General features: G+C 34.1%; 2 protein-coding genes across 2 annotated transcripts in view; one reads left to right on the top strand and one right to left on the bottom strand.

Annotated features, from left to right (window-relative positions):
• The window catches only part of LOC136845764 (uncharacterized), a 155,689-nt gene extending 147,949 nt beyond the window's left edge, over window positions 1-7,740 (bottom strand). Inside the window, exon 1 of the mRNA XM_067116012.1 lies at window positions 7,250-7,740. The gene's annotated coding sequence lies outside the window, so the exon portion shown is untranslated. The remainder of the gene's footprint in view (window positions 1-7,249) is intronic.
• LOC136845768 (uncharacterized) overlaps window positions 1-27,180 on the top strand; it is a 489,838-nt gene that overhangs the window by 305,928 nt on the left and 156,730 nt on the right. The gene's annotated exons all lie outside the window — the stretch shown is intronic.

The following is a 27,180-nucleotide window of genomic DNA, read 5'->3' as shown; positions in this document are numbered from 1 at the left end:
TAATCCAGGTTAATGAAGCTAAGATTATCTCTACTGACATAAGTTGTTCGATAAAAGTATTTAAAAAAACTAAAAACACACAAACTGGTGCCAGAATCATACCGCCGAGGAACCTCAAGAAAAGCAAAGACAGCAACTTCCCAGTTCCGCTGAAATCGATTCGAGGCGGAAGTGGAAGCACTGTTATTGTTAGAGTGGGAGATTTTACTTTTTTGCTTTAAGGAAGTATTCGAAAAGGAGCCCCGGTCCATAATTAAGGGAAACATAAGAAGATACTGATGATATTAATGGCGCCTTTTTCTAAAAAGTCTGAACGAGACTCCGTCAGAAGAAACCTTGAAATTTTCAAGACTTGACGACGACGGATTCTCAAGAGCTTTCCAAAGAGGATGAAAGGATATGACTGGGATAGAACGAGATATTTTGAATATAAATTGTATATATATATATATATATATATATATATATATATATATATATATATATTTTTTTTTTTTTTTTTTTTTTTAATATACATTCACATATATATTGTATATATATTTATGTATGTATATATATATATATATATATATGTGTGTGTGTGTGTGCATGTAAAGTTTGCGATAAGCCTGTCAGGGCCTTGCCTAAAGTCTTCCGTAAATGTGGTAAGAGTTCATAAGGATTAAAAAGTTGGTGTAGACCTGTGAACCGTTTCAACCAATATAGATATAAAGGATCTAACGCTGAAGGTGACTAATTTAGATTACATTAGCACAGGCACTTCCCGTAAGTGTGATACGATATCATAAGGGAGTAAGAGGCCTGGTGTGGACCCTCTCCGACCAGCAGACATAAAGTATATTAGCAATTGTACTCAAAACTTTGGTGGCTTTAACGAAATTTTAAAATCTTTGAGAGGAGAAACAATGTAAAAACGTAATTAATGAAATAATCGATATAATTCACCACAAATATTGCTAGTCCATTGGACGATATTCAAGCAAGTTCTTCAAACTTCATTCCATAAATGCGAAGAACCCCCTAATGGAAAAATCTGCCTCCTCATTGGCTGCATTATCCTCGCTGTTCAAGTTTACTACCAGAGACGTTGTTTTTATTTCTTTCTGTTGACTTTCTACTCAAAAAAACATATCTAAAAAGTAAGTGATATTCTTATTTAGGGATAATATCATAATATTTCATTCAGTTTTAAAATACTTAAATGTTCATACAAAGTAAATGTCATAGAAGAAGGCTGTATAACACAAATAAATCAATAAAGAACCTTAGATGGCTCTTCTGTATTTTCACGAATAAACAACACTCATTAAAAGTGGTCAAATATTTATATTGATGTTCACTGAATTATTACTGTGGAAATAAAACTTTGTAAAACAAAGACTTATTACTAATTAGAATTTTATTTGAAATAGCTATAGTAAGCAAATAAAGGAAAATAATCAATTAAAATATAATAGTTCCAGAAGAGTGGTTGATTATACTTTGGCTACAATGCAAGATGTCGTCTGCTTAGCCTAGAATAAAATTAATAACTGGAAGCTTTTCAGTACAATTGTTAAAATGTATTTCATTATTCTAGTTTCATCTCATATTCTTAGGAGTATGTCCTAAAATTAAAATCTTCAGATAAAAAAAAGACACATAGCATAAAGCAGCATATTTACACAGAACATGATTAAAAGACTTGTCTGTTGGTGTCTTATGGTAACGATCATGTGATGTAAGCAAAAACATCTGGCTGGCGTAGTATTCATTCATGATGTCATTGGACAACCACCAATCAGGGCCTGGAGAAGATTGTTGCTCATATTTTACCATTTATATGTTTAACTTCTTAAATAAACAATTTTCTCATCATAAGGCCTTAGTAATAGCATTACTTATTTTCACTTTAGCTCATAAAAAAGCAAAAGCTAACAAAGTGAACCAGGCTAAGCTTAAAATGTCCCCTCTATTTAGAATAAGTTGGCCATATCCCAGCACGAAACTTGCCATAAGGCCTCCCTTATGTGTTAGAAAGCTTGATAGGGAGGAAAGACCTGGTGTGCATCTCTAGACTGTGACCTACCAATAGAGACGTAATGAATCTGGAGTGGATGATAGTTGGTTTAGATTAAACTGACTTATGCCAGCAAGTGTATGTGCCCATAGCCATGCGGTGAGTATGGAAAGTTGTGAAAGGGTGTAAGAGGCCTGAATCCGTCGTCTGGATTCTAACATGAAGTTATTTAATAATTAAAACATGTCAGGTTTTCTCTCTATTCCTAGTCCTCGAGAAGGGACGAATATATATATCTTAATTTTTCAATAGAATGCTGTTTAAAAATCTATTTAGAAACCTCTCTCTCTCTCTCTCTCTCTCTCTCTCTCTCTCTCTCTCTCTCTCTCTCTCTCTCTCTCTGTAATATATATGTATATATATATGTGTGTATATATATACACATATATATATATATATATATATATATATATATATATATATATATATATATATATATATATATATATATATATATATATATATATATATATATCCTAATGAAATAAATACGCTTAAGATAGGTAAATATGAGTAAGGGTAAGTGAGACAATATGAAGGACCCTCAAACAACAGGTAGCAAAACTCAGAGGAATTTCGTCATCCTACACAGTTTTGTACATCAGATGCAATTAATGAAATCAGTTCATCTCCAGGATATTATTGCTAAGTAGATGTATGAAGTATCATTATTAAGTAATAATCTCAATCAAATTAATGTCCTTCTAAAATCTGTATCTCACTAATGGAACAACAAATTGAAACAAAGCTAGAGCGTTTGAAAGGCCATTTGAGCGGCTCTTCAAACAGCGTTCCATAAACGCGAAGAACCCCCCGCGAGGGAAAATTCTGTCTTTTCGTTGGCTACATTATCGTCAGTTATGATTGGTCGTTGTTCAAGTTACTCCCAAATACGTTACTTATAATTCTATCTCTTGACGTCATGAAATAGTTTTCATGCGTTCCATTCTAATGCTAGAACATATTTAAAAATCAAATGATATTCTTGTTTAGTGATGATATCATAATATTTCATTTAATTTCTAAAAAACCTATTCATTCATGTAAAGTATTTGCCGTAGAAGAAGGCAGCAAATTGGAAATACAACAACAAAAACCTACTTGGCATTTTTGCAAACTCGTATATTTTTATGAATGAACAAAACTTGAAAAAAGGCAAAGTTAAATCTGTATTGATATTAACCGAATTATTGCTAGTTAAATATAATTTTGTAAAATGAAAACTTATAGCTGCATTTAGTTTTATTTAAAACAAATACACTGAACACAAGAAGGAGAGTTAACAAATATAAACGATAATATTTTCAGAGGAATGCTTGACTACACAATGCAAAATGTCGTCTGCTTAGCTTGGAATAATTATAACAACTGGAAATTTTTCAGTACAAAGAATGCAATATTTACAGTTGTTAAATTGTATTTTATGGTTAATTTTCATCTCATGGTCTTAGGAATATATCCTAAAAGCTGTTGATAACGCTAGATGGCGTAAAGCGTCACATTAATATAAAAAGGATTAAAAACTGGTCTGTTGGTACCGTATGGTAACGATCATCAGATGTAGGCAGCAAGAGCTGATTGGCGCAGTATTCTTGCATGACGTCACCTTAGACAACGAACAATCAGGGCTACATATAATAATGACAGCAAATGAGAAGGCCGATACTTCCAACTTAATGAAAGGCATAAGGTGGTGTTCCTCGCCTTCATGCGTTGCTATTTGGAGGTTTCTGAAATGTCGAGTTTTGCATTTTCAACTGCTCTAACCAAAGAAGTTTTTTGTTCCCCGTTGATCTTTTTTTCATTTATTTTTTACATTTCGCCTTCATAAAACCTTAGGATTAGCATTGCTTACTTCATTATAGCTAATAAGTAAAATCAAACGCAAACATAAAACCAGCAGTGGTTATGGTAAGGTATGATAAGAAGTAAGTGGCCAGGTGTAGACCACTGGAGTCTTACCATCCAACGCAGTCATGATCAGTATGTATTATTTAATAAATTAAACTATGTTGGTTCTATATCATTTCCAGATTTTGAAATACAAACGCATGTGTTAAGATGTATCATTAAAAATGCTGTTTCTGTCCCGATCTATCTCTACATATCTTTCTTTTTATCCATCTATCTGTCTATCTGCGTATACATATACGAGTGTATATATATATATATATATATATATATATATATATATATATATATATATATATATATATAACCCAACGAAAGAAATAAAATCATTGTAAGTCTTGAGATAATTTGAAGTGCCTTCAATCAACAGCAAGATACTCAGGATTCCATTATGCATTGACGTCGTTATTAAGATTCATCCTACACAGTTCTAAATATAATAAGTAATTGATAAGTTACTAATCCATTTAATATCAATTCAAAATTACTAAATAACTCTTGGCTGTATCATCTTCACGTGTAATTGGTAGTCGTTCACGTTTACTACCAAAGACGTTGCTTACAATTGTAGTTTCTCGGTCATAAAATAGTTTTCATATATAACATTCTAATCCTAAACATTTTAAAATCAATTGATATTCTTGTTTTGGGATGATACTTATTCATATAAAGTATTCGTCATAGAACAAAGCAGTATAACAGAAATAAAAGAATCAATAGAAAAGACTAGGTGGCTCTTTTGAATACTCGTGTAATTTAAAGAATGAACACATCTGGTAAAAGTGGCGAAAAATCTTGTATTGACATTTACTGAAATAAGGTTGCTAAAAAATAACTTTGTAAAGTAAGGACTTATAACTTAATTGAATTATACTTAAAACAGATACAGTGATCATAAAAGTGGATGTAATAAAATAAAAACCTTAAATTTCCAGAGGAATGCCTGACTACGCTTTGGGTACAAAGCAAAATGTCGTCTGCATAGCATAAAATGAAAATGCTAACTGGACACTTTTCAAAACAAAGAATGTAATAATTAAAATTAATAGAATGTATTTCATTATTTCATTCCCATCTCATAGTATTAGGAATATATCATAAAATATTTTGATAGCAAGACGGATGGCATAAAGCATCATATTGATATAAAAAAAATATATTAAAAGTCTGGTCTAGTAGTGTCGCAAGGCAACGATCATATTATGTAAGCAGCAAGAGCTGGTTAGCTTAGCATTGATTCTTGATGTCACCTCGGACAACGACCAATCAAAACTGAAGGTGATTTGAACAGCCAATGAGATGACGGATATTTCCAGATTAAGGAAAGGCATAATAAGTGAAGGTGTTCCTCGCCTTTATGAGTTGCTGTTTGGAGCTTTGCTCAATTCGCGAGTTTTGTAATATCAAGGAAGAATTAATTTTGTTCGCCGTTATGTCACTCATTTGCCAAATTTCTCATCATAAGATACTGATAGCATTACTGAATTTCATTTAAGTAAAAGCAAACATAAAATCAACCAGGTATATTTAGATTACGTTGGCCATATGGCAGCACGAGACCGTGCCCAAAGGCCTCCCATATGTGTTCTAAAGCTTGGTAGGGAGTAAAGACCTGATGTGGATCTCTGGACATTGACCTTCCAATAGAGAAGTTTTTTCCCTTCGTTATCTTTTTGTTCGTCTTTTTTTTAATTTATGTGTTAAATTTCTTATTCAATAAAATCACATATTCATATTAGAGCCATAGGAATGGCATTACTTGTTTCCATTATAGCTAATAAGACCCTCTATTGAGATTAGGTTGGTGGGGTTTAAAGACCTAGTGTAGACCTCTGGACTGTGACCAACCAATAGAGACGGTTAAGGGTAAATGCCCAAAGTCATGTGGTAAGTATGGTAAGCTCTGATCGGGTATAAGAACATCCAACAGAAATACATAGAAACGTGAAGTTATAAAAGAATTAAAACTGGCTGGTTTTCACTCAGTTTTAAATTATTGAAAAGAGACAATTAAATTTAGTTTTAACAGTACTGCTTGAAAATTAATTCAGCTATCCCTGCGAAACAATGAAAATGAACATAAGAAGATAGAAGTATCTGAGAGCGTTTGAAGCTCCTTCAAACAGCTGCAATGAACTCTTGTTACAAATTTTGTCCGTATGGAAAGGAGGTCGCCATTCATTCTACACAGTTTTGTATATAAAATGTAATTAATGATTTAGTTATTAATTTAATGCTAAATAATTCTCAATACTATTATTATTAAAGTAAGCTCAGACAAGTTAATGCCCTTCATAAAAAGCTCTCTTTATAAAATGAAATAAATTTCCTTGCAAGCAGAAGCGTTTGAAAGGCCACTCGAGCAGGTTCTTCAAACAGCATTCCATAAACACGAGGATCCCCCTCGTGGTGGTGAATTCCCGTCTTCTCATTGGTTGCATCACCCTCACTTGTGATTGGTCGTTGTTCATGTTTATTACCAAAGACGTTTTTTTATAATCCTAGCTATTGACGTCATGAAAAAGTTTTCCAGTGTTGCATTCTAATCCTGAAAACTATTTAAAAATCAAGCGATATTCGGTTTTACTGGTGAGACATCCGTTTAGGTAGAAAAAGCTGTTAAAATTGTGGTGGCTTTGTACACGAAGGTTGTTACATGATTAAGCAGTAATTGTGCCATTACCTCGTTGTTATGTTTTTTTTTTATATGGACCACCTTTTCATACTGAGAAATAAAATATGCAACCGGCAAAAGAGGATGCCATGATTGAATGGCAATGTTATTGGCTCAGGTTTGTTAGGTCCTTGGCTCTCCACCATCTAATCGCACGCCAGTCCACTGTTTGAGTCACGAAAAAGGGCGTAGGGCTTATCACCTCATCCATGAATATTCTGAGGCAGCGGAATATTTTAAACTTCCTCTAAAAGGAAACGTTACTTTTAATGTATATATACACTATATATATATAAATATATATTTGTGTGTGTGTGTGTGCGCGCGCGTGTGCGTGACTTATTCTCTCCTGCAATAAATATTACTATCGTGTAAGTGTTTATCGAAAGATATCTATATTTGTGTATTTTCACTATAAGTGAGAAGGTATTTAGGCAAATTGAAGCATGCAATCGCATATGTGTACGCTTTCTCAGACTTACATCGCAGAAAATGCTTCCTTTGTTGTCATATACACAGTAATCACACTAGCGAAATGTTTGGTAGTTTTTCTTACATACTGTACTTATGTATTTGCATTAGAAGTGTCATGTATCAATACTTACGTGTAAAGAGTGCTGTGGTGAATCATCAAATTTTTTGTCAGTGACATAAAACACTTAGATTTTAAAGGGAACTTTCTTTATAATCTGAAATTTATTATGTCCTTTTGTCTTTGAGACAGAATTTTGACTATTCATATTCTTCTGTGTAATGATTCACATTGTCTTATAGCATAGCTAGTGCTAATGTCTAATGAATCACAGAATGTGTGAATATTATTCACGTTTCCTTACAAGTATTCAGTGATTGAAGTTTTTTATATGAAAAATGACATTTGGTTCGAATATAGGAGTGACTAGCTAATTTTGTAAGAATGAGAACTATCGAACTTTCAGTTGCAGAATCTTCACTGCACAATTTTTCAGGTGAAATTCTTTGAAAATAAAATTAAACTTCTACGACCAAAGTGCGCTAGAGTTTAAACGCGACGGTCACCTCGTACTCAAAGAGTAGTCCGGCCTCACCTACCAGTGAACGGTAACTGAATCACACTGGACGGGAGTGGGGCCACTGTCTAATCCTCTCTGTCCCTCGCGTTGGCGCACCAGCGTGCCGCACCACCAATTTTTCACCCCTGTGGAATCTACAGGTATGCTTGAACTTTTCGCACCTTTCCCACTTCTATCTTTAGTCATTATACTACCTTATTACGTCTTTTCATGTACATTTCTACTTTATCTGTTTTTAGGCAGAGTTAAGCGATTCCATTTTTCATTCAGCCACGAGGTACATAATGCATTACATGAAGCTTGTCTGTTTACCAGTTGTTCATTAATGGAATTAGATAGCCCGAGAATGTATGAAAGCATATGCACAGGATACGAACTGTATATGTGTATATATGGTCAGGAGCATGTGTTTGTATTCATGAATAAATCTTTCAAAAGGTAGACATTTAAATGTGTGCATGTTTCATGGTAAAGTCGCGGAGATCGTACAAATACCCAAACCTGGCCCATTAGAGCAAAAATAGGGCAGCATAAATAGGATAAACTTCTCAAGCAATGCTAAACTTACCTTGTTAAAAAAATCAGCATTAACAGACGCGCCCTAAATAATGACAAAGTACTTTTTTTTTAAATACATAACATTGACTGAACAAACAACATTTAAGTAGTAAAAAGCTGCCCTCGAAAAAGTCAGATGGCATACTTGAACGTCTGCACAGGCACGAGCATGTTTGCATAGTTATAGGATTCTGTAACGTTCTCATCACGCCAAAGTTTGTGGGAAAAAAAACCGGTTGGTGCCACATCCATTTGCAGAAAGGAAGAGGGGCAGAAGTGAGAACGTAAGGAAAAGCAAAGTAAGCATCTTTGCAGTTCTCCGCTGAAATCGATTTTTGGCAGAAACGAAAGCAGTGTTATTGTTGAACTCGAAGGTTCTTTTATTCATCTGTTTCAAGGCTTTTGAAAAGGACACTGGGCAAGACCTTAAAAATTTTAAGACTGGAAACAAAAGATCCTCAAGATTTTTTCAGAGAGGAGGACAAAATCTGAGCCAGATAAAACATGATGCCACCAGTAGATAGAGCACTGAGGAAACCTTGTAGCTCTAGTTTTTCAACTTGCATTGCAATACCTATATCGAATTGCTGCAGAAGTAACTGCGAAGACTTTCTCATGATATATATAATATATATATATATATATATATATATATATATATATATATATATATATATATATATATATATATATATATATATATATATATATATATATATATATATATATATATATATATAATTATATATATATGTAGTAACCTCTCTTCCTCCTTTTATTAAGTAAACAAATGAACAACAAATATATATATGTATGTAGTTAAAAATCTAAATGGTATTGCTTTAATTGTTTGTTTTCATCTTCTGACATTGTCTCAATATTACTGACAGTATTGTTCATACCTAACCTCTCCATTTGTTTACGCACTTAACAATTACTAATAAAATAATTATCTTCTGCTCTGAACTTTGCAGTTAATGTCATCGAAATTACTCTTATCAGTTTCTTTTTCAGGCACAACATAATATGTCTAGGTATATGTTCAGTTTCAGGTATAAGAATTTTTGCTAGTTGTAAGTAGGGGAACTAAATGAAGACATAATAGGACACGGGTAAATTTAGTTAATTGGTTTCTGGAATTCTTTGCTTTCATTTTCTGGGGAAAAATTTCCGTCGACCAGTTTCTCCATAAAAATTGCTTATTACAACATTAATTCTTGGATTTGTCAAAAGAAAACAACAGAAATGGTATATAGTGAAAGTAAGGACGTCTCCTATAAGGCTTTCAACCTTGTAGACGTATTCTTGAAAATGCCACAAGCCTGTGTCCGATATAATCAAGCACATGTACACACAAGTGCAAGCAAACGTGTGCACAGGTGAATTATGTATATTTTGTACATTGCTTGATAAGCTCAGTGATTCCGTTATGTTAATAAAAGTAGATTAAAAAATTAGATAAAGGTAAATATCCTTTATCTCGCTTATGAATGAAAACAATTACCGGCATTAAAATTATAATTAATTATTGCTGGCGTAATAAATGAAATTAATTTTCATTCTAAATATTTGGTTTAACAGTGTCAAAAATGACAGTAATATACTTTACTGTACATTTACAGGATAAAGACGATAAAATAAGAGTCACTGAAAAGGTCGTTTGTCGTATATTTGTTTGCATAGCGCAATAGCATATCTGTTATTAACTTCGGCGACTTCTCGTGGCGCAGTATGGACATTTCTGTCTCCGCTTAACTTCAGTTCGTCAGCGTGGCCTTTTTTATTTGACTTTCTTTTACCATAATGCGGATGAATTCAACTTTTTATATTTAAAAAATAAAAAAGTAAGTATACTAAAAGGAATAATAACTCTGATTAGATCGATTAAAGAAATATCTGGCTAAGCAAGTTATAGCAAGGGAATCGTACTATATTCTAACACTTTCCTCCCGTGTTCATGTCAGTAACTATCATGAATAGCATTGAAATATACAGCACTGGAAAAGCAATTTATGGCAGTTCTACTTGGAGGAGGAACATTTTTACAACTCTGATGATTTACTTTTTGGAAATATTTTTAGAGCAAAGTTTGGATATCTGTGTTCTTTTATAACTTCAACTCGAAATTTTTACTGTTCATTTTTTGCTTTGCCTTTTTGGGTTGCTAAATTTTGCTTTTTTGAGTATAGTATATTAAAAAATTCATCTTTACAGAAACACCAAAATTAGATCATAGCAGAAAACCTTACTTAACAAAGATTTCCATAAGAGGAACATTGCTAAGCTCAAACGCAGTCACCATGGGATGGTATAGCTGTGATATTTTTTTACTGTACATGCATGTGCACGTAAATAAAAATATTTACGCCATAAAACCCACCCTCTTGCATACGTGGTCTTGCGGGCACGGATTCGGTCAGGGAAGGGCATTTATCATATAAATTGCCAATAGATATAAATTATCCCAAGATTAATTGAGTTTGATATTAATGGGTATTTATATAAAATTATTCTTTGGATCTGCTACATATAAAAAACACTAATATAATCGTGGATGCTGTTACTAATTGATTGCATTGCAACCTTTCTTCATGTGCAGAAATTAATGCCATGGCAAATTGTGGCATTTTTTAAGGCCAACATTTTTGTATTTTCGTCATAAAGGCTGAATTTACAATTTTCCCATTAGTCCTTTTAATTATTCGTGGAACTTGCTTATATTGCAGTTTTTAACGTTATCCATGAATTATCATAAAAATTCAGCTAACACAGTTGGGAATATGAAATATCTGCTTCGTAGACTCGAATTATATTTTAAATACTGACTTCTTTATACCATGAAGAGTAACCGAAAATCCAAGATCAAATCTTTAGATCTTTTGTTGAAAACGCTCTTACTTCGATAATACTACGAGCAATCAGTGAACTCAGTGGTTGGTACCAATATATATTCCTCTTTTCCTCTTTCTCTCTTAATTAATCTTTCAGCCGTTTTGTTTTTTATTCAATTTATATATATTCTATTTACGCGTTCTTCCATTTGCTGATCGTTTTTGTTTCTGTTTATATCGCTTCTAGTCGGATTTCTTATTTCCATTAACCCGCTTTCATTCGACTTACAGCCGCTTCACTTCATTCGGTGTCTGTAAATTTGCGTTATTCTGGGTTACATTGACAGCCGTGTGGTCCCTCCAGCCTAAAGGGACATGTTTGACATGGAGCTCTTAGGCCTACGTGCCCTACTTTTGTGGAAGTAACCATTTCAAGATTTGATATTGGTTCGATAAGTATTTGTGGGGTAACAAATCTTCAGCGATGTCGCATCTCTTTGGGAAAAGGCGAGGGTCACGTCAGAAAGAAAACACGAGCAAAGAGGCCATCTTTCCAGTACTACCGAAATTAATTCGTCGTTACAGTGAAATACCAGGAAAGAATATTTTTCCATTTTTTCCAAGAACATCTGCAAAAAAGGAGCATCCGCTATACCTGAAAAATGAAAAGAGGAAATTATAAAACTAAATAGAACTTTCGAATACGGTCAATGAAAGAAACCATAAAACAGGAATTAAAAATAGATAGCGAAGTCCCTAGGCCTACAGTAGATAGCCAGTAAGCAGTAAAGCTTGAGAAACTCTACGGAGTTATCATTCCGTATTTACCTTACCGAGAAAAACAACGTACAAAGCCTGGATTTTTCAGTAGGGACCGAAGGATGAAAATGAAAGATTCTTAGCGGGAGAAAAGGTAGTTTTTTTCGCCTCGACTGAAGGGAAGACGTGTATCTCTGTATATTTCTCGAAGGAAATTGTGATAAAGGTAAAGTAGCAACAACATAAGTGAACGACAGGTGAAGGAGTCGGTCGTTAGATGTTTGGCGGCCGAACAGGAAAAAACATTTGCAAGAGAAACAGAGCAACTGTCAATCAGAGTGATTAACAACTGCTGCTCACCGAAAGAGTCGTCGGGTCCGGATGCAGCTAAAAGATGTGGAACTTGGCGGAGAAAGTCTGTGATGAAATCCACAAATCTTTACAAGTTTGGTCACTGATGGATTCCATGAATTTGCGCAATAATAGTCTGAGCTCAGAAAGACATATCCCTTCTACCTACCTCCTGTCTTCTCGTTAGTTGGAGAATGACTGGAATGTAGGAATATGGCGACTACCACTGTAGGATGACTTTGAGGTCCGAGGTGGGGTGATGGGGTTATGGTGGTGTGGGCGTTAGCTGGGGGTGTGCTGTCTCTTGACGAGGAACTGGCGCGGCTTTCACGGGCTCTTTGGTTGCTTTGCTGAGAGGTAGATTGCTGGGGTGCAGGCGCAGGTTCTGTTGTCGGTCTTGCCTTTAAGTTTTTCGGTCCTTGCCTTTAACTTTTTCTAGTCCTTTGAACCACGCAATGTGGTTCTGTACTTAGGATGGGTTTCCCTGTCTTTTGTCTTTTGCACAAATAATGGGTGTTCTGCAAAGGTCATGGTGGCGGGTACAATACTGGCAACGGAAGCATCTGAAAGGTTCTTGTGTAGATTCCTCTGTGGGAGAAATATCTATCATATTTTAAGCCATACTTGCCTTGGAACTGGTCCTCTGAAGGTGGCGAGACTTTTTCTTGAAGGTCTTAAATGTTTGGTTTCACGTCTCCGGGCATCGATGACGTGAGGGAGTTTCCACAGAGGGTCCGACGGGAGCTATATCAGGTAGGAACGGATGGTGGTCTTTTTATGTGTTTTCTTTTTATGTGTTTCATTAGGATTTAACGGTTGAAAATCTGTCCGGGCCTTTAGGAGGTCCACTGTTGCTTTGTCCTTCGGTGTTACGGGGATTACTCCTCGGTGATTTAGTCTTACTGTGAGTTGTGTCAGGGTTCCTCTTCTCAAGGGAGACAGTTGCGGAATAGGATGGTAACACTTGAAATTTCTGCAGCGGAGGGCGTTTGTCCGTGTCAGAGAATGAGGGGGGAAGGATGAGAGCTGAGGGGAAGGAGGGCAAGGGGGAAGGTATAAGGACACCAGAAAACGAGGAAGGGAGGAAAAATAGGAGGGGGTGGAAAAGGAAGAAGAAAGGTAAGAGGATTGGGGTGTTGCCTGGTTGTTTCCTGTGCTCTTATTCGCTTGTGGAGGGCGACCTTCAAGCGTGAACTGCCAACACTTGAAAGCGTAACCACTGACCGAGGGATGGGGTCCTATTACATTACATAAGAAAGAGAGAAATGGTTATGAGTCAGAATCGTCATTAACTACTGTATATCTCTGCATAGGTGTATGCATGTATCTGTTTGTGTGCGTTATGTGGTGGAATGTCCGTGTGCTTGCATTTGACTGTTTGTGCATTATTCTTTTGGATTTTTCCCTGCTGAACTCATCTGCTAATGGCAAAAAACCATACTTGTGCAGTGGTATTTTTACTTGATATCATTTAATACAATAAAATGCGGTGTGTGATGTTTCCGGCTCGTTTCACCAGGAAATCTCCGATTTTATTGCGACCATTTTAGATATACGCCATCGCATCGACAGTTTACTGTGGCTTCGGGGATTATACAATTTATGGCGATTCGGTTCAAGCAGCAACGATATATTTTACGATATAAAATATCTGAATGTGTGGATGCAATTCTGAGTATATTCGCCAATGGGGGTATTTTTTGTATACAAGCATACGCACATATACACGTAGAAAACATTATGATTTTATGACTAGAGATTTGGAAGTTAAAACGTTAGCATATATGGCTTTGCTCTTTATTTTGGAAATGATCTCAGAATTAGCACCGTAAACAATCCTACCAAAAAACATAAAAAATAAAAAAAAATAAAAATTTGATACAGCCCTTGATGAAATTTGCATGAGATATTCAGAAAGGGCAAAAAACTTTCTTGTTTGGCCATCAGTCTGAATTTCCCTTGATCTTCCTACAGGCTCATTTAGGTTAGAAATATTGCATGCTATAAAGTACTCTATCGTGTTTTCAATTTACATCAGTCAGACTTGACCTCTGACATAGCAATCAACGTAAAAATGGTTTTAACATGAACCAGAAATTAATATGAAAAGATTTTTGTCCCCAAAGAACCAGATTTCTGTTGTGAAATAACTGTAATGTCCTCAGGCAACAAAGGGCCACTATGAAAATGTGTTAAAAATTTGGTTCCTTTCCAGTTGTCCTCTTTTTCAAAATCCTTTTCGGTCTGGCAGCTGTTTATAATGAATACTTTGGCACTAAGACATCTAATCGTACTCCATTTTTTTCAAACGTAGTTATTAATGTTAAGAATATTGCTGAAACGACCTCAGTCTTTGGTACAAAAATTTCTGTGAGGTATAAGTGGATGAGTGTGTGTATACATTATATATATATATATATATATATATATATATATATATATATATATATATATATATATATATATATATATATATGTGTATGTGTGTGTGTGTGTGTGTGTATACTCATCCACTTATACCTTATAGAAATTTCTGCACCAAAGACAAGGTTATTTCAGCAACAGTCTTAACATTAATAACTATGTTAATATATATATATATATATATATATATATATATATATATATATATATATATATATATATATATATGTATGTGTGTGTGTGTGTGTGTGTGTGTGAGAGAGAGAGAGAGAGAGATTTTAAAATTCAATGGTCATAACTCAGGTTTCAGCTCGCATTTTACAGTAACTGTAGTATTACATGCATGGTATATGCAAAGGTAGAACCTTACGTTAAATAAACTTAATAAATCCTTTCTAAACGTTTGCCAAAGATTTCATTTACATATACAGATGAATCCTTGTTAAGTATGATCTAATTTTATTTCTTCGAAGGATGCATAATAAAATTTAGCTTCTTAACTTATGTTGGTTGTTAACCCTTATATTTATCGTTTAACTGTTCTATGAATCTACAGAGAGGTTGCATAGACAACGATGAAGAGAATATTCACCCATTTCTTGTGGCCCTAATTAGGCTTGCTAAAGATCAACCCTACTCAGAATTATTAAACAAAGACAACCTGCGTTTGTCTTTTATATGGAACGACAGATAAGTCCATTGCTTAAGCATAAGCATGAAAGGTAGTTGATGATTTTCAACAGCACCCTTGGTTTTTTTTAATGTTTATTTGCTAATTTCGAAATGTAGTCTTTCTAAAGTTGTTTGTTGCTATGAATGTTTCCATAAAACATTGAAAGGCCTTGAAAACTTGTGTAGACATTTCTATACACCCCATAAAGTTCGAGGAATTATTGGTCAAAAGAAAAAGAAACCTGTTATGTTTGGTAAAGAGCTGTGTAGGAAGTACATTCTCCTTCTATAGAGACAAAGCCCATCATTACTTTTGGATTTTCGCAGTCTTAAAAGCAGAAATTCCAAATGCATGTTCCAGAACACGTGCGATGATTCATTAATAATAAAACATACAGAATCCGAGTAAAACAAGAAAAAGTAGAAAAGGAAAATACATTACGATATTTTAATCACCCTATAATAAAGAAATGTTCCAGCAAAGAAGGAAATTTGAGAAAGTTGCTTTGCCTTGCGTGAGACAGGCGATAAATAAGAAAACACAAATTAGATTAGCCCTGAAATTATTAGCGTCAATAATTTTAACCAGGAAGGTGACTAAAGTTAACGAGTATTTTTCTGTGCGTTAGAATGTAATGAAAAAAAACGTCCACTTGCATCATATTCACATGTGACGACCAGCATGAAATATTCTTGAATGTAGCTTCACACATAATAGGATAGCATGTAACGGGCCTGATGTTGACAACTAATGAAAAATCCTTTTCCTCAAGGATATTCATCTGAGAGACAGCTATAAAATTTGCTAATTATAAACATAAAATATGAAACAGACTTGATTATAACTTAGCGCATATGATAGTAAATTGAGTGTATAAGAGCACTGGTTACTGGAATACTGCAAACATTGCTTTTTAATGGAAATAGTGTTGTTCAGAAATTATTTTTCGGATTGTTCTTGAAGCATAAGGCCTACTTAATCTTGAACAGCAACTGATAATATGTGTAGGTTTTGAAAGTAAAATAATCAAATCATGTAAAAAGGTAATTTATATTTTATTTTGAAAAATAACTATTAAACAGATTTTCTCGTTAAATTTACATTCAGTTTGGCAGAGCCTTTTTATACAAAATTAGAACGTGTGCTTTCCCTAAATGCTGTAACCTACTGTAATTAGAAATTCTTCACTGCCAGTTTTTTACCCACTGTACCCACCCTTCGAGATTTTTTCTAGAAAAAATTAATCATGAGGAAAAGTGGCCAATTTCAGAACTCTTTCAGCATCATATTCCAAAGATATAAAAATAGAAATTTTAATTCAGTGGACAGAAGTAACTTTGAAGATGGTGTAAACGGATAAATTAGAGCCACAATGATAGTGCAAAAGGATACATTAGAGCCACAAAGATGGTGTAAAAGGATAAATTAGAGCCACAGGAAGGTTTCGTACAAGGTTTGCTCTTTTGAGTTATTTCAGTAAACATCAATGTTTACCACTGATATTGACCATCAAGAGTAATGCTAAATTCTAAAACACCTTTGCAAGGAAGGTGAAAATGGGGATTTCGAAACCATTAAAAATGCTTCTCCTGGCAAAGTACTGAACTTTTTCATTCTAGCTTTTTCATTCCCCCGAGCCATCCTCATCAAAAGAAATAGTTATTAAACTTTTGCCGAACATAAAAAAAATCAGTGAATTCAAAACGTAACGATGTTTTTTACGAAGCGTCTTGATGATTTCGTTGATTGCACGCCACCAACTTACACAGCCCAGGACCAAATAGGAGCAGAAAGAGTATTGCTACTTATCAATCAGGTAGACAACTTTTTTTTTTTGCCTTTGTACACTCGTCGATAACCACACGAGTATGGAATTTTATATAGGTCTTTTGGAAGTACCAAAAATAAACATTCTTTTCATGAAAGAAAGAGTGATGTTAATGTTGGATATTTAGAAATAAAGCTAGTGATTTAACCGATATTTTAAGGTATGTTTTGAAGTTTAGCAGTTCGAGAATGTTTATAGAATATCGCAGCTTTATCATTTTGATATGTGGGACGGTAACTTTTGCATTTGAATGTTTCAGAATTTGTCTAAAAAAAAGAATACGCTCAGAATAATACGAGGTTCACTGTTTACGTATAATTATGTGACGAAGAGGCATGAACTGTTCAAAAATAAATTAACAGATTTCATCAGTCTTCATTTGCAATACCGAAAGTTCGTATTGACAGCTGAAAACTGACAAAGAAATTTACATTGTGTGACAATTTATCTACCTAAACCTTTGGAAGCAATTACTAGAAGCCTTATGTTAGAAATAATTTTATTTTTATTCAAATATTCATAACAACTGAGCATTAAGATGTTCAAAGATAACGTAACCCTACTGGTGCAGATACTGATTGAGAGTATGAGAATTTCACTTCATCTCTCTCTCTCTCTCTCTCTCTCTCTCTCTCTCTCTCTCTCTCTCTCTCTCTCTCTTCACTCACTGGCGTGCAATATAAGTTACCCCTTTTTGTCCCTTTCCCTCTGATATCATCAACCATTATTTACTTTCGAATTCCCTGTACTTTCGTAATCAACACATAATCGTCACTGTTTGTTATTAAATCTCTTCAATCGCTGTCATTATTTCACCCAGCAAATTTCGCCCCTTGCCAGCTGTTCCATTTCGTTCGCTTTAGTCAAAGTTGCATAATTCAGCCTTTCCTCTCTTTTTTCCGGTAAACTCGAGCAGCCGTGTGGTCCCACCAGCCTAAAGGTACATGTCTAACATGGAGCTCGTCTGCCTTCCGTTCGTTCATTCATCGAAATTGCTACTTAGGAATATTTGTATAAAAACACGTAAGACATGAACTGTGTATCAGCTTGTTCGTGTAATTATGTGTCTTACATACAGCATGCTTTCCATAAATGTATTTGTTGTGGGTGCTAAAATTCAGCTTGGTTGCAACAAGAAAATAAGAAGATAAGGTGGATTTTTGAGTAATGAGATGTCTTTCTGTCAAAAAGAATATATCATTAAGTTGGCCTTTTTGAGGAAGGTTATAATACCTTTCAAAACAACAATATTAAGGGCGATTGAAGGCGATATATTAAGAAACAGACATACCCTACTTAATCAAAGATACTTTTCAAAAGAAATGGATTAATATATGCACAAATTTGCACATTGTACAACGTAGGTCACATTTACCAAGCCAAGTTAACAGTACGAGCAAGCGTTAGCAGAGAAGCAAATCCACTGTTGTCAGTGTTTCACAGTCAAGAAATCTCAGGAAAAAAGAAAATAAAGCAACTTTCCAGTTCCGCTGAAATCGATTCTTGGCGAAAGGGGAAAGCTCTATTGTTGTTAGTCTGTTAGACTTTTAATTCAGCTGTTTCAAGGTCTGCGAAAAAGAAGCCTCTGTCGATATTAAAAAAAAATAAGAGGAAATAATACAGCTATAAGCAAGTTTGTCTAAAAGGATATTGAACAAGACTATATCAGAAAAGTTGAGAATTTCAGGAAAGTTGATAAAGGATTCTGAAGATTTTTCTTAGAAAGGAAGGCGAGTTCTGAGTAAAAGTGAGCAGGATGCTCCAGTAACAGAAACCTTGAGGAATGCGTGGGAATAATACAGAAAAAATGATGCGGGTTCTGAAGCTTATACTCGGGTCAAGGGTCCGTCAGTATTTATATGAATGCAGTAATATTAAAGTAACGGAGCCATTTTTTTTTTTTTTTTTTTTTTAGATTAGCGTATTCTCGTCTTATTCACACACCAACTGCAATTATGTTTTTGTGTAATTATATCTCACACATTTTCTTCTTTTTAGTCAGTACAATCTATTGTTTACCAAACCCTAGTGTTTGCTATCGGAAATCTACGATTTTGGGTGGTGGGGGCTCCCTTGGCACCTCTCAACCCCCTCCCTCTCTTTCTCCTGTTTTGGATATGCTCTCTCTCTCTCTCTCTCTCTCTCTCTCTCTCTCTCTCTCTCTCTCTCTCTCTCTCTCTCTCTCTCTCTCTCATTACCTGTGGGATAACCGAACAGTCTCCTTTTCCATATAAATTGATACTGACGACAGCCTGTGACGGCTTGCCTAGTCCTGTATACAATTTAATCTGAAATAGAATCCCAAATATAGATAGCATCCTGTCAGAATAATACCTGAGCTGCATTAAGTTTATAGGACTTGTGCTGATACATTCAGGGCAGTTTCTATTAACCAATTTTATTGTTCTTTCCATAAACTTAACTTAATTTATCTCGTTTAACTTAATATACGAAATATAAAGGGTAAATCTATTTATAAGCATGTGTGAAAATCTGTTTTCAATGGATTCATTGTCATAAGGAAAGTTATCATTTTTGATTACGGATATTGTTGGAAGAGATGCATACTGATTTTACAATATGTCAAGAATTGTGTATTTATCCTAAAGTTTTGGTCATGCTGTAAATGGCGATAAATATCGGAAAACTGTTAAATCAAGAAAAGAGAAAGGTATAAATCAACGAGCTAAAGCGAAATCTAATGTTTATTGGGATTATATTTATAAATATCCCTTTTGGTCATGTGACTTTCCTTTCAACAGGATAGGGTCTTAATCTGTGTTTCTGCGTGTTTGCTGCACTGCATTCATTTACTGTTATATATAAAGACGAATTTTCGTTACTAATCCTGAAACTGTAATGTCACTTTAACAACAGCATAATGCTGATAGCATCTTCGGTCGCATTTTCGTGCTGTTCACCTATCGTTCAAGGCATCTCTTCTTTGTTCTCATCCGACTGACAGGAATTATGGTGTGGATACTCTTAATGAATTAAATATTCATAATAAGAAATTTTTGAAAGACTGTTACCAGTGAAAGTGAGTGTAAGTCTGAGAAAACACCGAGTATCTTTTTTTTTTTTGTTTCTTCGTATTTCAGTTGTGTTTCCAGCTTCTTTTTCTTTTTGTGAAGCTTCCTGTACCTCGAATAGGACATTAGAATTAGCCGGGGAAGATATTCTACCACCTAGTCTCCTTTTTCCATTTTCTTAGAGAAAATAAAGTCTACTCCATTCAGATGATAGTAAGACAAGTATTTTTTCTAAGACCAGCTGGAATAGCGACTGGTATTCAAGTCTTTAAGTAGCCTAAAATTATAAAGAACTGTTCAATAATTAAAACCCCACGCATAGACAGATAATTCGTTGCACGGTACTTCACAGATCCTACTGGAAGGCAATCTATAGAAAACACCTTGTATAACTCGTAACTGCCGAACGTCCTTACATCTGACAGCAAGAAAATACTAAAAGGGGTTACAAGGCCATACTGCTCTTAAATAGTGCTTAATGAGAAACAACTGCTTCTGTTGAGTCGAAGCAGTTGAAGAAATATGACAAAAGAAAATCATTCTTTTAATTTAAAAAAATCTAATATATTTTACTAATGAATACCTATACTCAACAAAAAATAATTGGCTCAGATAACAATATTCAAACTCCAAAAATTGTCATTTGATATTTCTGGTCCAATGTCCGCTGACATTACTGCTGCTCTCTCGGACTAAAACAACCCCTCCGACTCACAAACGCGCATTGAGAAGGAAACGATTTAAATATCACAGTGGAACTTTTAGAAAACGTCACTGGAGCTTCTTTGAACTCGACTGCTGGATTTTGGAAAGGGATGGAACTCAATAGACGTCGAATGCTATTTGGAGTTTCACATAGTTAAGACTGGATTGAAGATGTAGAATATTGTTATAGTGCTACTTTTACTTGATGATATTGTTTAATTAAATAAAAGATACTCCTTTCACATTTTTTGTACAAAAATCGTAAATTCATGAAGATGTATCGCAGTATGCAAATCAAAAATGATAAAAGGCTAATTCATATTGCACAATTTCGTTCTGCTAATCTAGATTTCCCAATTGAAGACTATAAACTTAATCCAGCAAATATAAAAGGATATTAGTTTTCCAAGCCTTGTTAGTCGTGCCAGAAAGTGTAAAAAAGCTGAACTAAAATACGCAAGCAGGCATAGTTAATACATTAAAACCTACCTGAGTAACACCTTGTGCAACGAACAATGGCTTTTGTCTTTTAAGTGGTTTCATATTCGTTAAGAGCTGGAATTCCACTATTGGAAGGCATGAATATCAAAAGAGTATTCCTCGCATGACTTCATAAAGTGCTGATCTCCTACATTGCCTCCTTTTAGATCAGTAGCTGATCCTGTAATGATTCCAGTTAATTGGAGCAATCACACAGCTTTTGCACAGTTGCCTAATACACCAGAAGCAATCTTCGCCTAATACACCAGAAGCAATCTTCTCCCTTAAAGTTTGACTGAGTAAGTTCTTTCCCACAAGTTATTTACCAGTCGCCTTCTTGCCATCTACCTGGAATAGATAAAGTAGGAGTAATGCTTGGTACAAATCTTTATCAACTAAAGTTTTGGTTTTTTTACCTGTGAAATGTCTAATACCCTAAAAGCTATTCTAGATATTAGGAAAACTTGAACTGTATTGACTGAACTTTCAAACACATTATTCCTATACTTTGAAAGTAGTAATTTATACCTTGTGATAAAAGTGTTGGGAAAGAAAATTTTGAAACGTATCATTTCTTTTAAGGAAAATTAACCTCTTCGGTATCTGGAACCATGAATTGTTCAGTTGATGAGTTCAAGACTTTGCATGAAATAGCACTTAGGATCCTAAACTACATTAAAGTTAAGATTACAACAATATTTCAAATGGCAATACATAATACTAATGCTAATTCAACACTAAGAGACAAATCCTTTGGCTAAGTATTTTAAAAAATTTACACGAGCCTCAAAGTCAATTTTAGTTTTAGTTTATCTCTAGTATTCATGTACTGTTATGGTACTATTTACCTCGAATCACAAAAAAATAATGATCTGATAATTAACTCTCGTTCCATCTAAAATCGCCCTCATTATATTCACAATCGGTTTCTGTCTTTCCTCATTTATCAGATTTGATCTTAAAATCAGTTTCTAATTTCTTCTGTTTTAGTTCTCCAGTTTTGCGGGATGATCATAAAAATAAAATCTTTAGTTCAACAAAACTTTTGATGTTGCAACTGCTTTTAAGAAGTAGATGCATTTTCCATCCAAGTGGCAAATATTGAAGATTATTGGAGAATGGCTTTGTTTGTTTGAGAAATGACGGTTCTGAGAATTAGCAGCCATTTTTTCTTCTATATGTTTATTTATTTTTTTTTTATTCCCGGCCTTACTCGGCCTCATACTTTTATTCATTTATACTTTGCTTGTAGGTTCTGCCTTTCTTTTCTTCTTTTTTTTTGGGGGGCGGGATTTGTGTGAGTTTTGCGGGAGTTCATATGATCTTCAAAAATTATTCAGTTCGTACATATTGACAGAAACTACCCCGAATGTGGCAAATTCGTTATGAGCTTGTTTCCAAAAACCAAATCTAATGCACAATAATTCATGTACAGGAAATACAATTGTGAGATTCAAGATATGAAGAACCTTTAATTTGAATGAAAGGTTTTCTGGTGATCAGATTGAGGCTGGCAATGTAGCCGAAATCCAACTTGCCAAACCCACACGAACAATAAAGAGAAACAAAAATAAAAAAAATAAGAGATGTGCCAATGCGTTTTATTCATCGGCAATAACAAATGTGAAATCAAATTTAGTCGAACGATTTGGAAGGCAAAGATTGAGGAAATAAATTCCAAAATCTATAAGCGAATACTATGATGTAGAATGGTTTTTTTTTTTTTTTTTATCTGCAGCATATACAAATACGAGCAAACTTTATGAACACATAGTTTAATTGATGATTCATTAACAAAAGAACATTTTTATACAATGTATGAACAATTACTGTAATTTCATTACTCGTTCCAATGTGTAAACTATTCATGGTCTAATGTGGCACTAATTACACGAAGTTTTTTTGTTACCTGGATTAATGAGCCTAAGGTCATTATACTTGCACGCATCATCTTTATTAGATAAGTTTTCCAACTTGAAAGAGTAGGATCCCAGTGAATTTAACGAAAAAAAATAACTCATGGCGTCATCCGTCTAAAGAAAAAGATAATTAAACTTCACTCAAAGATGCATTCAACAGCAAGAGCTTTTATGCCCTCTTTTCTTTCATTCTAAACTAATTTTAAAATCAACTCGGTGAAATTTCCTTCCTTTTAAAATATGCAAGAACTTTTATCCCTGGAAGTGGAATGTAATAAAAGAAAGTTCTTTTCATTACAAAGTTTTTGTGGCGAAAACGAGAAATGTTTGTCAAGGGTGATGTATTTTTCCCGTTTTGACACTTGAATGTATATATTCTGGTCAAATGTCATCTCCGGTTACAATTATGTTTCCTAATATAATGTCAAATGTCGTGTCTTATTTTCCTACTTAATAACTGGTTACCGCACTGTGTTTTAACTGTAAAAGTGCATTAGTGCATACATGGATCTAAATGGTGCTATTAGCAATGGCTGTCTTATGGGATTAGTGCCGTCTAGGATAATATTAAAAAAGTTAAACAGTTTGTATTATATCGTATAAAAATGCACAGGTACCTTAGGCTAGATTTGAACCACCAAAATGCATAAGAAACTCTAAACAGAGTAAGCAGAAACTCAGAAGAGACTTGTAAATAATTATGAACTGTAGAAATCTATGCTGCTGGGTGAAGACCATATAGCCCGTATTTCTCGAGCTGTATTCTGCACCATGCATGCCACAGCCTTGGGTGTGAGTTACTTAGCTGGAAAATGCACTCAAAATACTTTATTTTTATTTAGACATGTATATTCAATTTATTTGCTAATGTTTACATGTATGTACATTTTTTCGACTTTCTTTTCATTTGCTCTTCGATCTTATTTCATTCATAGCATTTAACTCTTTTCAGACTTGCTAGAAAATGCCATGACTTTCGGCCCGCTCCACGAGAATGTTATAAAATTGAGAATAATAATAATAACGACAATTTAGGATAAATAATCTGTTCCTCTTTTGTAATTCAGATTCGGCAGATAACTGCAATACGCGCTGATTCTGTTCATCTTGCATTTATTAGTGTAGAGTTTTTACAAATACATGTCACCGACAGAAATTCGCTCCCTATGTGAAGCCTAAGTCCCTCTTATTGAACCATTTATATTAAAGGCATTTTGGTGATATGATGCGTAATGAAAGAAAGACTTGAAAGTGAATTTAAATTTAATATCCCTAAAGAGTGCAGGCACAATTTCACCTTTTTGTCTATCTTCCAGTGACTGAGCCTTTATCTGGCACCCAGCCTCATGAACGTTATTTGATACTGAAGATTACTTATTTCATTTTCGTATGAGGAATCCTGGATAAATATTACATTTCCCTTCTTTTTCCATAGGATTCTTCACCTTATTTTCAAAGGCAGTCAAATAGCGTCTCTAGTAATTGTTTCCATCTGTATTAACGTAATATTGCACGATGTTATCAACACATTATTGCATCATGTTCTCTTAGCTCTTGCAAGCAATACAGTAGAAGAAGTGTCCTGCTTCTCCAGTGGTAAATTTGTCAAGAATTTTATTCTAGAAAATATTATTCCTTTAATACTTTAGCCTGAGACCGGTACATAATGCATTATAAAAAGGGCTGTGACTCTTGGATTAAACAAAACATGTTGAGGTTTTGCATGCATATTGCTTTTAATCTTAGAGTTTCTTATACCCTGTGCATATAAATGAGCTATTAATGTTTGTTCCTGCATGCCATCGCCTTAATGTTGAAGTCTAGCAAGAGTGAGAATATCGTTTAAATATTCCGGCTATGAATTCTAAGTAAAGGTTATTTTGCTTATATTTACGCATCAGTTTTATATAATGAGTAACATAGGAAGCATACAAAAAGTTCAAAAGCATCTAATATTTGTTGCATTCTAGATTGCCTGCTGTTGGACTGCCAGAGTAATGCTATGGAAAAAAATAAGATTTCAAACTGATTGATTTTGTTTTGGGAAATTATTGTAAAAAAATCACATAAGATAATTATCTTTAGCATTTCATTACATACAAGTAATTATATGGTTTCTCTCATTATCCGCAGTTCGTTTCGTTTCATTCGTCCACCTGTAAAACGTTCTCCAAGTATGTAACATTAGGGTCAATGATGGGATTCTTGTTATGTGAAACTTTTTTCAACGACACGAATTATTCTGATTTTTTATCACCATATTGTTTTATTAAGTAATATTATTAATAAGTCTTATAAGAAACCTGTTTAAGGACTATCATTGTTTCATTAACGAACTTCCATATTTATTTTGTATTACTGGTAGTAGCAAGGATTAGAAAATAATTTTTCTGGAAATCATCGACTTTTCTGGCAGGGAAATGCATAGGCGAATAATGAAAAATTTACATTGCATTTGAGAAGAGAACCTCTTTAATTACGTTAAAAACAAGTAGCGTTCAGGTAAGTGTAATGTACCAAGATCAAGCTTATGTTAATGAATTTATGGGGAAAAAGTTAGTGCCAAAGCAGTATAATGATTTGCCTACAACAGAAATTAGAGTCCTTCATTGTTTCTTCAGAAGGAATAAGCTAACCGTGGATTTTAAGAAAAAACAAAATTTATGATAATTATTTATCTTTTTTTCATGCTTAAACATTTCTTATAAAAGATACACAGTATTTAAATGGGCAAAGAAAACTTATGATGTTTTTCACCCCGATTTTACTACAAATATTTTAGTATACCAATATTTGAATGTCTGGAGAATGGAATGACGTTCAAATGTAGAAGTGGATAACAGCTCAAGAGGTGCTCAGCCTAAGATAATTAATCTTCGCTGTTGGTGTCAGAATACCGGATTAAACTGTGAAATTAAGTTTTTACAACGACGAACGGAAACAACGATTCCCCTCCAGTGAATTCCTAGTTTTTGCCGGAGATAAAAGATAAAATCACAATTACTGGCCAAACAATTTTTCAGGGAAAATTATGAATTTCTTGTCAGAAAGCTCATGTCAGCAGTTACTTCTTAGTGAAGAGATAAACGACGAACTTACTAAGACGCCAACGATGATGCAAATAAAACGTGAATTGCAGTGCAAATTTAAAATAAATGACTGATAATTCTTGCTCAAAGCGAAGTGCATCATGTGGTATGGAATCAGAAACAGGATTAAAACGAAGTGAAATACTATGTAATATTTCAAACATGCGGACTTACGTCATTTTCACTCACCATTTTCTGGAATTCACTTCAGTATTTGCACGAAGTGATGTGAGAAAGGGCATATGAATTCTTCGTATGACAGGTTTATAAAAGCACAAATGATTCCACTGTGAGAGCAACAAACGAGCAGGAATTGTCTATAATAGAGTTGACAGTCAGTGGGAAATACAATCGCAGACCTTTATTCGTTTTTTTGTATATTCCAGCTCATATGACCATACTAATTTAATGTAATACAGATGACTACCCAAGTACGTTATTATTGATCAAGACAATATTTGTAAATACTATGCAAGTATCTGGTACAATGTTTGTACAAACATTTCATTTACTAATAATGATTATGACCATCGTGCTGCAAAATGATTATATAAAAAACGTGATAGCATTTACTTAACCAAAGAATATATTAAAATTGTTGTTTAGCTATCTTCAAAATCAATAATGAATGACAAGTAGGGAAGGTGACAAGAATAGAATACATCACGAGAGGAGTTCTAATCCCATGAGATGTATTTTCACTAAGTTTTGCACTTTTTAAGAGGCTATACCTATTCTTAGGAACATGCAAAATTGTACTCCATTCTATGATTTAGCCATACAACAACATATCTATAACACATTTACGCCTCTAATACAATATATATATATATAT

This window comes from Macrobrachium rosenbergii, chromosome 14 (assembly GCF_040412425.1).
Source record: "Macrobrachium rosenbergii isolate ZJJX-2024 chromosome 14, ASM4041242v1, whole genome shotgun sequence".
Lineage (NCBI taxonomy): Eukaryota > Metazoa > Arthropoda > Malacostraca > Decapoda > Palaemonidae > Macrobrachium > Macrobrachium rosenbergii.
This window is presented reverse-complemented; position numbering and strand designations above follow the sequence as displayed.